The following is a 16467-nucleotide window of genomic DNA, read 5'->3' as shown; positions in this document are numbered from 1 at the left end:
ATTTTTATTTGCAACGATCAGACTTCTCTCTTCTTCTCTTGTTTACAGATTTCCCGATTAAACAGTATCAGAATTCTGAAAGTTACTTTTTCAGGATAACCCTCTGCAATCTGTGGTTGGCGTCTACCAATTATCACTATTTTTTTTGTGTTATATACAGATTTATGGATCTATTTAATACATTGAAAAACCTTCAGCATGTGATGCAAGGAAAAACAAACCCCAACTTTTAATTAAATCCTTTGCTTTATGCCACTAGATGGCAAATTCTAAAGTTGGAAACATCTGGACAATTTGAATGATTATTAGTGTATTTATTATTAAGGTGGTATTTTGCCACTTCAGTTTTGTATTCATATTTCTACTATAAACCCTTATTTTCAGGGGATTGTGACCTACTCTGGGATGAAACTTGGAACTCAAGATCCAAGCATGAAAGAGATTTTTTAGTTTTATTATTTTATTTTGATAAAACTTGCAAAATAAGAGTCAGGATGTAATACTCTAAAACTCATACTGAATAGGAACTTATCTTGTGCATAGTCCTATTGAAATACCCTAACTATCAATAGGTAGTATCTATGGAAGGGTCTCAAATGAAAATAACTAATACTAATAATCATGATACTACTAAATGCTAGAGATGGCTGGAAAATTGAAATCCCTTCCCACCAAAATTTTTACCTTTTTGAAAAAATATTGGTCCCAAAGTGGGATGAAAAGTCAGAAAATATGAATTTTTTTTATTGGAAAGTTCTGCTTCAGGAGAATCGAAATAGAATTTTTCAGCTTGTTAGTTGCCAGAGAATTCACAGTTGGGTCTCTCACATCCCAGGTAAGTGCCCTAAACACTAGGTTAAAGTTTATGAAGGGGGACAGAATGACACACACACACACACACACACACAGTTTGCTGACAAATTCCAAACATCACCAAACCAAAGATTTGTTCTGATTTCTTTGGTTTGCAGGCCAAACCAAAAAAATCAGTTATTCATCCAGTTTTATTCAGGGCTATAGGTGCTGGAAGTAGGGGTGTGGGATATGCTGCCGTATCCCCTGACTTGAAATGGCTTCCATTATATGTAGGGTTTACAGTTTGGTTCAATGGCTCTCAGCACTCCATTATAAAAATTGTTCCAGCACCCCTGCCCAGGACAGATATGTACTCACCAGAGGAGGTCCCACAATGCCAGTGAGGCACAAATGTCCATGTAAGCCCTCCATGGCTGTCCCACTTGCTTCCACAGAGAGCTATCTGAAACATTTTTGATGGAACATTTTCACGGGAATGGATCTATTTCCACAGTAAACATTTGAAATGATTGAAAATCAAAATGAGGTATTTTGGCTTTCTTTTGCATTTTGACTTAATTTATAAAAAAACCTTTTAATAATTTTAATATATATAATATTTATGTACATTGTATTTAATATTATATTGTTTTATTATTATTTAAATGAAACAATTTGATAAGGTCATTTTGACATTTCAGGATAAAAATATTTCAGTATTCCCATTCTGCAAAATATTTTGAATTTCAACTTTTTCATACTGACCTGAGACAAAATGTTGGGATTTCCCATGGGGCATAATTCCTGTGTCTGACCAGCTCCCACTTCCCTTCTTTGTGGTCTTTTTGCTTAAGTGTTTCACTGAATCAGAGTCTTACTCATTTGAGCAGAGCAAAACCTGTGTGCAAACCCAGACAAGTGTCACTGTACTGGGTCAGTGTTGCAAATTTTTTGCCTTGCATAGTGGCACACAAAATACTTGAGAATTTGGCCTAGATCAGATAAACTGTTCATAAAAAGGACTATTTGATTCTTTTTAAATAAATGGTTATTTGGCTATTTAATTGAAACATGCAAGTTGAAATCATAACCTATTTTAGTAAATGTCGGAGCTCCCATTAACTTTAATGGGGCCAATTTCATCCATAGTTTTCTGAAGTAGTGACAAATCTTTGGCTCCAATTTAGTATACCAGCTCAGTAAATCAACAAATTAGGAAAGATTTGCCCTATAGTCTGCAATAATTCTTCAAAGCTGCTACAGACTATTGGGTCAAAAGTAATTGCCATATTAGAACAAAATAATAGTCAGTCTAATTTGCTCTCCTGTCTATACTAGTTTTCAGAAGAAGGGAAAAAGAAAACAGTACTACTACTACTAATAATAATAATTAATAATAAATAATAATGCATGTGGTCAACTGTGTGATACAATGAAATCAATGTTGGACAGAGGGAAACATGAGGGGGAATTTGTTCATGACCTAAAAGGATAATCAGTGAATGGAGGAAAATGAAACATGAGATACAGAATAGATTGTCATAATTTTCCCTTCCAACTGTAATGGGAATTGCTATCCCGCTTCATGGGTCTCAAACCTTTCTCTAAGTAAATTTGCTGCTATACTGCAGCAGTGGGTTCCACAAGTTTATTGTATGTTGTATCATTAAGGAGTGGTATGGTTGACTGGAAAAATAATATTCACACCCAAATAAAGATTGATAAATGTAACATATTATTTAACTACATACATGCAGTGTAACACACTACTCCAATTAATAAATTCACTGTTTAAAAAGAAGCCAAAATTCATTGTCTAAACTTGGCCCCTAAATGCATGCATAGCTTCCATGGAAGTCAGTGCATCTGAGAGCAGAATTTAATCCACTGTGTTTAATTCATTCTAATCATTATTATTAATTCATTATTACTATTTCCATTCATTTATTCAATTAATTCTGCATTAGTCAAATTCCACTGTATGTAATTCATTTTGATCATTCAAAATTCCAATTTCTGTACATTTTATACCACTCAGTACTTGAAGATAGTCAAAGGGAAATTGCACTGTGAAAGAAGAGTTAGTTGTTATATATTTTCTGTATATATTACAAGTCCCTATCAGAGATTAATAAAAAGATTATCTGCAGAAGTTTTGTTCTCAGGGCAGTAACAGGGAGCCATTTGTTTTCACCTGAGGGCAGCATCTGGAATACTACTGGATAATATGGCCAAATAAGACTTTCCACAGTCTCCCAATTGATCAGAATTGGCAATTCATTTATTCAAAGGGATACGATGCTAGTGCAGTGATGACTTCACTCAATGATACGGGGTCTCATTTCATACTGTAACTAGACCTGAGTAGAGGAGGCTAAGTTTAGAGTGTGGTTTGGCAAAATGTTGTCATGTCATAAGCAGCTCAAATCTGCATCCCATTTTATCCAAACCAGCAGATTTCAGGAGCGTGATTTCAGATAGGGGGTTTGAAATTTTTGGCCCACCACCAATACAAATGCTGCAGAATAGTTGGTGTTCTTGTATAGGACAAATCTGCAGGGTAGCCATTGTCATAGCCTTAATATTATTCAAACAAAGGTTGTTCAGGATGGGACCTGATCTTGAAATTTGCTGAGCACCTGCCACTGACTTCAACAGGAGCTCAAGGTGTTAAGTTGAGCATTTTGCAGACTTAGACCCACAGTGATGAGACTTACACTCTCATGGCAAGAAAGATAGACCCCATAATATGTGTGAATTTAATATATTTGAATGGTTTTATTGAATTAGTTATATGGTCTTTTAATTCAGCAGGCCCTGCCTCAAACTGTATATAGTTATAGCTAATCATTACAACCAAACCCCACAGTCTTTCCATATGCAGAGCTTCTATTAGCTTCAGTGTCACTTATGTATAGAAAAGGGCTATAAGATTAGAGGCCAAGAATGTTAAATGATATTTGTAGAGTAAAATAAAGTGCTGTAAAGTATATAGACCTTAAAGTGCCACTGGTTTAATCTAGAATACTATGAAAAATAATATATTTAGAAAAAACTTTGGTGGCATGTTTCTACCCTTTCTGAACTTTTTTTCGCTTAAAATATATCTGCTCCTATTACTTACCTTCAGCTTGAGGAAACAGGGACAATAACATCACCATGCTCACATAATCATTGGGTAGTATCATCTGAGTAAAAGTTATAGAATAGGGTCCATACTTTACATAGGCAAGTGGCAATTTCAGGTCAGCATATTAAATAAAGATTTCTATTTGTTTATTTTTTATCGTTATATTAGACCTAGTGTTTGCTTGCATCTCCAGTTTGTACTTATTTCTGTTTCATGTCAATTGAATCCAACACTAGCAATAGCACTAGAAGTTAAAGTCCATTCAGAGTCATGTAAGATTCACAGCATTATTACATCATCTGAAGACACTCATTATCCATTCTCTGTGTCTCTCTCCGTTATGTTGCTTTCAGTACTTTCCATTAAGCATTACCACTTTGAAATTTTATTTCCATTTTTGTCTATGTAATAGTACCAATAGATATTGACAATTTCTAAATGTTGTGGGGAGGGTGTGGGGGATACTGCTAATTAAACTATCAACTTAGAGGAATCTCAGTTGCTTTTGTACAGCACAGAGCTGTTTTACAGTTAGCTTGCTTATGCTGACTTCATAAAGTTTTTGTAGAATTAAAACAGCATGCTTGGTACCAAGATGCCTTCACTTCCTGTGCCTTAATGTTAAATCATATAGTACTGTGGATCTTATAAATGACTGAGTTATTTTTAAACCACTGGATGTCTTCCAGTCACTCTATTTCACACCGGATTAATTATGTAAGAATACTGACTTGTTCATCACTAATGTTACAACTTTTAAAAACAACATGCTGTTTAAATTCAGGTTTGGCAACTGTTGCCTAAATCCCCTCAAATTTATGGCACCACACCCATAGCATAATAAAATCTTTATTGGTCCTTTGTCTTTTAGCCTGCCTTCTATTTTTTCTCAAGGGTGTTTTATGCTGGAAGATGCATACAAAAGTTGTCCAGATGTTATTTGTATCAGAGCAGGGATTTCAGTCCAGCTATCTGTGGTTGCAAATGTTTATTTTAATGGGTTATTGTGCAATCCTTGCTGTGTGGACCTTAGTGGCCTTATATGTATGTTCTCAGCAATGCCAGTACATTGTTTTGAGATATATTATTTTAGTCCAATAGAACTGTTACTGGTCACTAGGGGAGCAAAAAATGTAACACCTGTAGTAACACAGAAAATATTTTTGCCAGTGTTCGCATGTTGACTTTGTGCAAAATGCTTGATTACAAAACAACAGCCAATCAGCTCTAGGTAAGAGTAAGGAAGGTGTGGCCAAAGCCCTAGCAACAGTCACAGTCCTCTGAGACAAAGTTACACTGTTGCAATAAACATACCAAGGGTGATGAAAAAAAGTCCAGCTGCTGCACAATGTATTTTGATGGGCTAAAACAAAGAGCTTAACTCGGTCACCACAGTATGTGCTGGAAGTTTATTTTACCATAGCTATTGTAACAAACAGAGGAGTGGCTTTAGTGTACATATTTGGAATTCTAATAAAATCTTAACTGATGTTTCCTTGATACTGAAGTAAATTGTTTACCCTGTATCTAAAAACACATAACATGTACATCAATTAGAAATGCGAATTTCACCTCATTAAAATAAATTTCAAACATGTTTCATTCTGTACAGCAAGGACTTTGAACAACTGTAGGAAAAACAAAAATCAGCAGAGTTTGGAGTCACTAACCAATCTTGCTAATTGAGACAATAAAGAAGTACATATTTAGTTTAGGTTTGAAAGGTCTGTTCTACCTTCTCAGGTCCCATCTCAGCAAAACAGTTATGCATACGGTAGTCAGCAATTCGCTGACTTCAACAGTGTTCTGCTGAATTGGGGCCTTAATTAAGCATATTCTTCTCTGAAATTAGGTAAAATCCTATAGAGCTGGATCCCCCATTAGTGTAAATTAGCATAGTTCCATTTAAATCAATGGAACAACACTGATTTTTACAGGAGCTCGGAAGCTAACCCGCAGAATTTAATAAAACAAGTTAGGCATTTTCTCTATTTTTTGGAGCTTTCTATTAGAATTTAATAGAAAATTAGATCATTGGTATATAACTCTAAAGAGTAGTAATAGAAGTTAATATATTGTCTTTAGGCATTTTAGAATAATTTCTTTTAATACATATTGCCAACCCTAAGGGTTCAAAAACCATGAGTCAAGCCCTACCAAAAAACAAAAACAAAAAGCAATAAAACCACAACATGAGATTGGCTTAAAAATCAAAAATTATTTAAAAACACATTTTGGGTTCTTATTTTCCTTTCTGTTTTCAAGGTGTATGGTGATATTATTATATTTTCCTCCCCAGTAGTGAAGTCTAGAAACTTGTTTTTTTCTTTTAGTGAAAGCTGAGATTCTCAAGTAATCACAAGATTCCAGGGGCTGAAGCTTCAAGTAAAAAAAAAAATCAGGAGGATCACAATAAAACTGCAAAGCTGACAACACTGTTAGAGCACTATTACGTTTCTACAGACCCCGTCTGGTTTTGTCACTGTTTAGTTCCAGAGGACTTTTCCATAAGGAAATCAGCCTAGATAAAAATCTTATCTCCAGATTGAAGGTATCCTGTCAGTCATATGTGACACCAATCCTGGAGTGGAGCTAGTTTTATTGGAGAACAGTGAAAGCAGTTAACAGATGGCCTTTTATAAATCTGGAGCAGGGATGGGCATTAAATATTTGTGTTCACGAGATCATGAGGGTTGAGGGATACATACTCTAGCCTTTATATTGAAATTCCATGGGTCATGTTTGCACTGTAGCTGTGCCTCCTACCCATGATCAAAGAAATCTCAACAGTGAGCTCAATAAATGTTTTAGATAAATATGGGAATATGGGTAAGTACAGAAATCCAGATAATTAGCACTATTAAAGGTAAAGTGAAAGGCTTTAATAATAAATACTGTTTAAGAGTCCGAATCAATAGCTTAGCATAAGTGTAGCCCTAACTATTATGGCACAGACACTCAGTCCTGCTGCATTGCCTTTTACCAATCTGCTGGCACAAAGGAGTAATAAAGTCAGTTCACCTAGGAATTCACCCCATAGGGGAAATCCTGGGTGGTGAAGACATGGTATAGTGACTCTGTACCTCATTACTCCTGGACCAGAGTGTAGAAAGCATAGCTTTAAAAATGGGGTATGGCTAGAGCCCCTTTGCAGTACAGTAATCCCTTCGGACAATGGGCAGTCAGATCCAATACAGAGCAGCCCTAAGATCCACTCCCTCAGCTTGCCTCAGAATCAGGGAGACACAAAAATATAAAACCACCTTTGTCCTATGCTCTCATGTCTTGAAGGCTGCTTGATCAGACTGAAGGATCCAGGTAAAATGCACTTTACAAAATAAAGCATATGAAAATCAGTTGACCCTTTACATAGCTGCCAGGACCTGAGTTTAGAATTCATTGTCACTCATTCAGGGAGCAGCTGATAGTATAGTGTCCACCTGAAACATCCCATGATTGGGAGAAACCTTGATCTCTGGTCTTGGCAGCCAGCTAAAAGAGACATTCTTTTACAGTTATTTTCTTTACAATGTAAATGTATTTGTAAATTTTAAAGCTGCTGCTGCCTTTCAGTCATAAGCCACTTTGCTTTACAAAACCTTTGCTGTTTGGTTTTTAAATCTTTAAGTTTCACGTGTATCCAACCTTTTCTACGTTTCAGGGACAATTTTGTCTAGTTGCCTGTCAGACATATGGTAATGCTTAGTGTGTGCTACATGGCCTGCAGCCATACCACGGCAGTCTGTATTTCTCCTCAGTCCCCACAAGCTAAGCAGAATCAGGCTTAATCGGTATACGAATGAGAGATCACCACAAAATACTCAAGGTACTGTGAGAAGTACTGTGAACTGTCCCTGCATCAGTACAACACGTTTCTCCTTCTGAGCCAATACTGAACTAGTGAACCAGTCTGGTACTAGATTGACACTGTGCTGCTGAAAGTACAATATCTTGGTTGAGACAGATTACAAAACTGAGTCCCTGACCACTAAATATCCTAAAAAAGATCTCATAGCACTTACATGCAGGAGCACTGATAACAATCTCATTTAATAAGACAGCCCAGAGTAAGTGGTGTGTGGAATGTGTCACGCCAAGGAGAACACCAGCAAGCACCCCATCTCCTCGTTAAACAGGAGTTTATCCTGCTAGCAGCTGGTCCTGAAGAGAGAGATGGGGGGGGGTAGTATGGACCCAATGATGGAGGTGTGGAAAAGTCCCTGGACTCCCCTCAGCATAGGCTGACATTTTGACTGCTTTTAAGTGGGCTGTTCACTGCACTTCCATATCAAGCCTGCGCAGAATCTCGCCCTTAATGAGGTCTCTGTACTACTGAATGGAATCACTCACAAAGGCTGATGCCTGCTGGAGTTTTTCTAAAACCATGTTGTAGCATTTTCACAGGTGCCAGGGGTAGGGACAGAGTATGACTTTCTGGCGAAGCAGGTGGGTTGGCATTCTGGACTTCTGGGTTGTATTCATTTGTTCTGGGAGATTCACTGACCTGCACTTTCTCTCAGGGTCAACCCTCTATAAGCACTTATAACAATACTTGGCTGCATTATGGCATTGTTCAAAGGCTTAATTAAATTAAATGTTTTGAGGACCTTGTCTGAAAGGTGCTATCCAAGTAAAAGTCCGATGATGATCATTCTTACTTATGAAGCCAAGACCTGAACTCGTTACACAGTTTTTACTCAGTCCTTATTCAGACAAAGTTTTCACTGCTTTCAAGGAGAGTTTTGCCCAACTGAGAACTCAGAGGGAAAAATACTTCGCAAGGACTTTTTAATTATTTTAAAAAATATTATTATTTTTAGATATCATCCAAAGTGTGCTGGGAATATTATAGCCTGGTATAGAGACTTGGAACCTACCCCAGGTTCCTACAGAAAATAAATAGGCAAAGGATAATTCTAATAGGAGGAGCCAAAAGCAGATGAATGAACAGTGATGTTAAACAAACTTTTTTACTTCTACAATTTAAAAACAAAAGAAAAAATGTGTGGGAAATACTTCTTAGAGAGGACAACTAGGGCTTGTAGTTTTCTCAGAATAAATGTGTTTTCAGGAGGAAAATGAAGAAGAAGAGCACGGGGTATATTGGAAAGAGTCCACATGTATTTTCTAGGTATGGTGGCCAAAGGAGACACTAAAAATGACTTCTCTCATCAAAGCTGCAGATGGCTTGCTGGAGGACAGAATGTAATATCCAGCTATAATTCAACTATTTTATGCTTACCCTAAGAAATAACAATCAATGGGCAAAATCCTACTTAGTTTATTTGCAATTCCTACTCATGCAAAACTCCCATTAACATTAATGGTGCCATCCCCTAAAGATTCCTCCGATTTCTTCTGTTAACACTTCAGCCTGCTCTCTTTGCCCCAGGTCTCCGCTCTCTCGATTTCCATGGCTCCATCTTTCAGCACTCTTCTTTTATTTGGCATCTATTCCTCTGCATTTGAATATATCATTGTCTCCCCAGTCTTGGGGCAGCACTCTCTTGAACTGAAAGCATCAGCCCTGTTGATTACCACCAACATCTTACTTACTCATTTTGCCATAGTACTTTTTGAGTACGCTACTGACTCTTGCTATCCTCTCCACCGACTCAGTCCCAGATTCCTTACAGTCCCCTCTAATCCATCAAAGCTACCCTCACTAAAATCACCAGTGTCAAAGTCTAAAGGCTCCATTGAAGTGTTTCAAGTGGGCTGGAGTTTCTCATGAGGAAAGGAGCATGCAAGGCCACTCTGCACTCTTTCATATGGGGTTCTGTTCTTCTAGCCCAGTACACTCATCATTTCAGTGCTAGAGGACCATTAAGAACCTGGGAGCCTGACAGTCAGTGGGAGTATTTCAATAGAAAGGACTCAGGAGATCCAGGCTCAATTCCTAGATTTGCTCTGGACTTCCTGTGTGATCGTAGGCAAGTCTCTTTTGTGCCATAGTTCCCTGGCGGTAAAATGGAGATAATGCTTCCTGTTTCTCACTTGTTCTCTGTCTAATCTATGTAGACAGTAAATGCTTCAGAGCAGGGACTGTCACTTACTTTGTGTGTATACAACGCCTCCCACAGTGGGGCCCCATTCTCAGCTGGGGCTTCTGTCATGCTAATAAATCATCCTCATAATTTTAGCCCTGCATAAATTTAGGGGTGGTCATTTCAGACTTCCTGGAAGTTTGCCTCGGGACCAGTCTGTGTAAAGAATAATCATGTGAAACTATGCTAAATAATGTGGATTTCTTTTTTCCTATAGAATACTTACTATCTCTGGAAGGAAAATGGGCATTAGAGTTAAGACCATCAAACTCATTTCACCTTTGTTATTTTTAAACAAATTAGTTTCAGAGATGAAAAACACATTTCTCAGATTCCAGATAATCTTAAACAAAACACTTCATGCTGATTTTATTTTGCTTCTATCTGTGCAGATTACACAAACCCACAGTTAGTTTAATCTGCCAGGCTTTAAAAAAATATCATGCTGCAGAAAGTGGAAAAAAAAGCAAATCTGATGGCAAGGTTTACAGTGCTATGAGTTTGCTCATCCTTAGTTTGTCTTCTGCAAATGAGCATGTATAAAACAGTCCACCTACTGTTCTAGTAGCTACAATATAATGCAGTTTCACTGAATGATCCTGTTAACCTAACCTTCAATTTGCTGGGATTTGAACTCTGAATTACAGCTTAGTAACATAGTTTAACAGCTGGTACAAGGGCTTCTTTTGAATTTTTAATCACATGAATTAAAGATTGCTGGAGATGCTTTTCAGACCTCCACTAGCAGTGATACAATGTACAGAAAGACAAGTATAGGTAGCCCCAAGAGAATTAAGACCACAAAGGTACTGTGGCTCGTAAAGCTACGCTGCACTCTTTGCTTGCCAAATTAGGAATATGAGTGCAAATTATTCATAAGAAAATACATTTATATTATGGCTTCAGTAGGACCATAAGACATTTAGTTGTTACACACAAAAAATACAATCAAAAAGGGATTTTAAACAAAATGCATATTGAACAGGACAGCTTTAATAATGAAGCCCATTTCAGCAAAATGTTTCCTTTGTTCCATATATATATGAGAGAGAGGGAGAGAGAGAGAAATATATCTACAGTACACTTGATTGCAGTTGATATCTGGAATGCTGTGAAAACAAACATGACTGTTCGTGGATGTTTCAAGTATGGATATCGTTTGCTGCCATGGTACAGTTTACAGAATGCATGTGTTTAGATTCTGTTGTTTTGGTTCTACCATTATTTAGTCCAAGATGATCTTTCCTACTGAGGATATGTCTCAGGAAAGAACTGTAGTACAACTGGAAGCTTCCTATCCAACAGTGCCTTCGGATGTGCGCTGTGTGAACTTGGGAAAATAATGTTCCACGATCCAAGTTTGGTATCCCTGCAAGCCTAAATATCAGCATAATAATGTTGAGAGAGTTGTTTAAACAAAGTAAGAAGGAAAAAAAATGAGGGCAGCAGCAACAAGAAAGCATGTTGCTTCTTAATTATGCTGTGTTCTGTCTCTAATGCATTGGCCTCCCAACATACTCTAAGTAAAGCAACTGGCATCTTCTACAGATAGACGAGCAGTGGCAAGTATACAGCTGTTCATGCCGACACACAGGTGTTTCATTTTTGGATTTGTTAGCTAGACAGATTTTTAAGGGTGTAAGGGGAATCATCCACAGTTGCTGCACACAAAGTGAGTTGTCCAAGTACACTGGAGCTAATTATTATGTAAATCCCACTCCATTTTCAAGGCCTAGCACTTGTCCCTCCTGCTCCCTTCCAGTTCTGGATCACTATCTGATTCTGTTTCTATACCCTTTTTCATTAAATTCTGTGTATGAGCTGGCAATGGATGGGCGAATGCGATAGCAGAGAGGCAGAGGGATAAATGGTAAGAGTGATAAGACATCGATTGGGTGCTGGGAAGTAGATTTGCATGAAACACCCCACCCTGTCACTGAACTAGATATTAGGGAAGTGGGAGTGGATCTCTGGGGTCAGAAAACCTAGAGTGTGGTCTGAGCAGTTGTGAGGGAGGAACTCTAGGAGCAGCCAAACCTGAGGGAAAGTTTACACTGAAGTATATGTGGCATCAGTGTTAATTTCTGTGGTAATAGAAACAATCTTTAGAAAAAGGAGATGAGTTTGAATGGTTCATAGAGTGTGGATTGTGTTTGAGAACAAGACTGGAATGTCACCAATTCACACCTAGTTTCTAGTACCGACTGTAATCATTTTGCTTTATATTCTTTTGCAAGTCACATAAATTGTTTCAGATCCCCAACTCTAAAGAACTTTGAGATCATCAACTGAAACATGTTATAAAAATGCAGAGTAGCATTATTATATTTGCGGTAAGTTATTAACATCTCTAAGCTTTTTCATTTTTAATGGGTCATCAGAGGTGGAAAACAAAACAGAGGAATCAGGAGGGACAGAGACACCCTGATGTGTCACTCTTTAATGGAAAGCAGTCAGAGGACTGCTTGACCCAAACTCTCCTCTTCGTGACTTTGGAGCCATTAAAGAAACTTTGACAGAAGTTTATTCAATCAGTTCTGTCAAAATAAAAAATACATCACAAAATTGGTTGACTTCACTGGAATTTTATTTAGGCAAAAAATCATTCTGACAATGTCGAAACATCCTATTCTGACATTTTCAGAACAAAGTTTTGATTTTTTTTCTTTTGAAGTTACTTTTCTTTTGAATATTTTTATTTTGCAATATGTTATGTATTATTATACTTATTTAAAAAATAAGTAAAAATCAAAACAAAACATTTTGAATGACACAAAACAATTTTATTTGGCTGGGATGGGGGCAGAGAGGGTGGGAAGGGAGAAGGAATATAAAAAAATTCAGTTTTCACTCCAATTCAGAATGAAGCCAAATTTAGAAATCTTGAAATCACTCATGAAACAGAACTTCCATCCTCCACACATTGATTTCAAGCCTGCAACCAATTCACCTGAATAACAGGCACTACACCTGTGCATTCTCAGTAGTTTGGGACCCATCTTCCAGCTACAGGCTCTTTGGTTTCATCACTCAGTAAAAGGAACACCCTAATACCAACTCTGCTGCTGCTTCTGTTTTTCTGACTGTCCATATAAGCAATCCCTTCTAAAAAGTACCATCATTTCAGTATTGGCTTTTAGACTGAGGAAGAAATCATCCTCAGAGCATTAGGTGGTAGTGATGGTGACATTTGATGTCTGCTCCTTTCTCCTTCTCATGAACCACTCAATTATGGAAAGCTGTTAAAATGACAAGGGAGTGTGAGGTGAGGGGAGGGATTTGATCTTGCAGCACATACTGTGTAGTATTACAGCAATATCAGCAATTCCGGTATCAGCCCTAAGCTATCTCTTCAAAAGCCACCCCTGTACCCCAGTATTTTAGGAAGGTCTGTAAGGAGCAGCAGGTTCTGCTGAGTAGTCCACATTTAAAATACTAAGCAATGCACAGGTAAAAAAATCAAATTAGGAAAGAGTTTTCTTAGCCTTTTTTCATTATATGTATGTACAGTGCCTAGCGCACTGGGACTCTGATTATTAATTGGCAGTCTCTAGGCACTATTGCAGTAAAAATAATACTAATAGATTACACTCTGCCACTAACAAAAGCACCCCAGAGGCCTGCCACAGTTGAAGTGTACATCTTTATATGGCAGATACATCCTTACTTAATTTTCCTGTCCCACATCAAGTTCTTTTATGCCTTGAACCCAGACTATATTTTACTTCAAGTTCTCCCCTTACGCACAGCAGTACCACCAATAGAGCCTATGCCACTCTTTAGAAGGCAGTGCTTAGATGGGCAGAGATTAGAAAAGCAGCAGCAGAAGAGGTAGTATTGGGGTTCTCCTCTAATGCAGATTTGAGTGATGAAACTGAAGATAAACTGTGGATATTACATTTCTCTCCTGTGATTTTCCTTTTTCCCCTACAGTCAATTCCGATCATTTTTCCTCCCCTCTCATTCACTCTCCCCATCTTCTTTTAAAGATGGCGATTGAGAATAAACTATCTGCCTCTTTTCTTTTGTCCCAGTTTCCTAGGATGTTGGGGGAAGAGAAAAAGGACCTCAACCCAGGCCCTTCTCACCGTTACCCCATTTCATTGGCCTACAAAGCCACATGCTCTCTCTGTTTCTCTCTCATTACACAGTTCTCTGTCCTATATATTACCTTACATCTCAGCAGCTCTGATTCCAGTGCTTACTAATGTTTTCATTTCCTGCTGGCTCAATGAACAGTTTTCAGCTTGTGGTACATCATACAGCTACTGGGTGAATGGGACTGAGCGTTCCAGTTTGGCTCGGAGTGTTTTATTCACCTGAGCTCGCTGGCAGGATGAATAGTTCACCACAGCTCCAGTGCTAACCCCCTTTGTGAACTAGCAGTGAGCTATGTACCTTATGACAAAGGCTAACAGTTCCCTAGAAACTTAAATCCATTTCTTTGGTAGGCATGTAATATAACAAAAAAAACCTCTGTTGCAACATAATCCAGGCTCACCAGTAACAATTAGGATTATATTCACAGATCTAAAATACATTTGCTAGGTTTAACTACAGTACTTTACTTTGAGTTCTTACAGTGTGTATTTATGTCAATGAATGGGTTGCTTAAACTAAGATGACCATTGTGGTCCTTTCTAACCTTATGATTCTATGAATCTGCAGGGAAATTCAAATCTGGGCTGAATTTAGGCAATCCCCAATACATTTGATAATTGGTGTCAGCCTCTTTATTTTTAATATTGAAGAAAAGAGAAGGGGGGGAAGTCTTTTACATGTCAGTCATTCATTCCTGCCAGTTCTCATGCTTATCCTTCCATGGATGGTAGCTACCTACGTAATCAAAATACAGTAAACCTTTAGGAAAATGGAAAGAAATGAGTGAAATAGAAAACAGTAAAGTGAAAGTAGTTGGATATAGGATGAATGCACATTAGTAAATGTCATACAGGGATCATTTAAGGGTACACCAGGAATGCTGACATCATTCAAAATAGTATTTAGACAAACATATTGTAGGAAAGGCATCATTTTGCTGAACTGGGAACCAACAGAAGATATATCATTAGAGGGTCAACAGGATCTCTGTCTGGGGCTCAAATATACCAAAGAAAGGTCCCTACAAATGACTTTTAACTGCAACTGGGAAGAGTGAGCCTAGCCCACCGCACATATTGGCAGTCACGAGGGATGTGTGTAGGCATGATACTACTCTTTTCTACTCTCCCTCAGACTCTGGGGTGGAGTAAGTGTTTTTCATTATTTATTTTTGTGTCTCATAAAAGCACGGAATAAGCAGTGAAACAGACTGAAGGCAATGTACCATATTTTTTTCCCACGGACTTGATGCATTGATGTGAAATCTTTCCTTCCCTGTGTGGCAGAGCTCTATGTACAGAAGTTTTAAAGTGATCATTCTCTAGAAAACAAAGTTATATATGGTCTTAGCTTTATATTATCTTTTTGATTTAGTGGCATGAGGGCAGTCATTTAATAGGCGTAGGATTATTGAAAAGGGAAAAAGTTTACCTCACCCAGATAAGTCTTTATACGGAGAGAGAAACAGGATGGTTACAATTATGAGGATTTCTAGGATACAGTTAACCACAAGAGGAGAACTCGAATGTATTGTAATCAACCCCTTCTCCTGCTTCACAAACTGAATGATAGAATGCTGTATTCCTATACATCCTCTCCTTTAATGTTTTTCTTTGAAAAGTCAATTAAAATCCCACAAATCTGTTTGCTGTTTATGTTGTGATTCATATGAGTCAGATTGAGCTAGATTTCTGCCTGTCTTTTTCCCTGGTGAGACAGGAGGAAGAAAGGACTCTGCCCTCTTTGTGGCCCATATCAGGTCTGGCAGAACTGCAGCACAGGGAATACTCTTTAATTACTCCCTTGGGGATACACATTGACCCAAGGAAGGAGAGTAGACTGAGCCATTGCTTTGATTCCCACTCTCCATGGGATTCAACCTCACTCCAAAGGGAGATTCTGCACTGCTTCTTCAGAAGGTACAGCATATAATCCCCTAGTACTCTGGGCAGTTCAAGGGAGAGACTATATGTACGTTTATTTTCAACTGAATCACTCAAAAACATTAGGTCCTGTAACCACAGCCCTGAGTAAGAGGCAGTGTGGGGTCTCATTGCCTCAGGGGGAGCATGGGGAGAGATTGTCCCTCAGAAGCTCCCCTATGTGTGAGAAGTGTGTAAGATGCATCATCCTTTGCCACAGTTGCATCTCTGTCTATTTCTTTTGTCCATCTTTGGGGTCTGAACAGAGGAAGCAGTGCCTACGTTCCTTTGAGTGTAGGGATTGAGTGTCCTTGGCTCTAGATGGCACAGGCAGGTCGGAAGCATCTTTGCAATTTCTCCCTCTGTGCCCTGGGAGAAAGGCCAGGAACCCTCTTGAAGTCTTTTGGATTCAAATTACAGGGTTCTAAACTCAAATAAGTTTTCTGAACCTGATACCGTGCTCAACTATTCC

This window comes from Emydura macquarii, unplaced genomic scaffold (genome assembly GCF_026122565.2).
Source record: "Emydura macquarii macquarii isolate MOO-44397 ecotype Brisbane River unplaced genomic scaffold, CSIRO-AGI_Emac_v2 contig_1253, whole genome shotgun sequence".
NCBI classification, from domain to species: domain Eukaryota; kingdom Metazoa; phylum Chordata; order Testudines; family Chelidae; genus Emydura; species Emydura macquarii.
The sequence above is the reverse complement of the archived record's forward strand: the minus strand, read 5'-3'. Positions refer to the sequence as shown.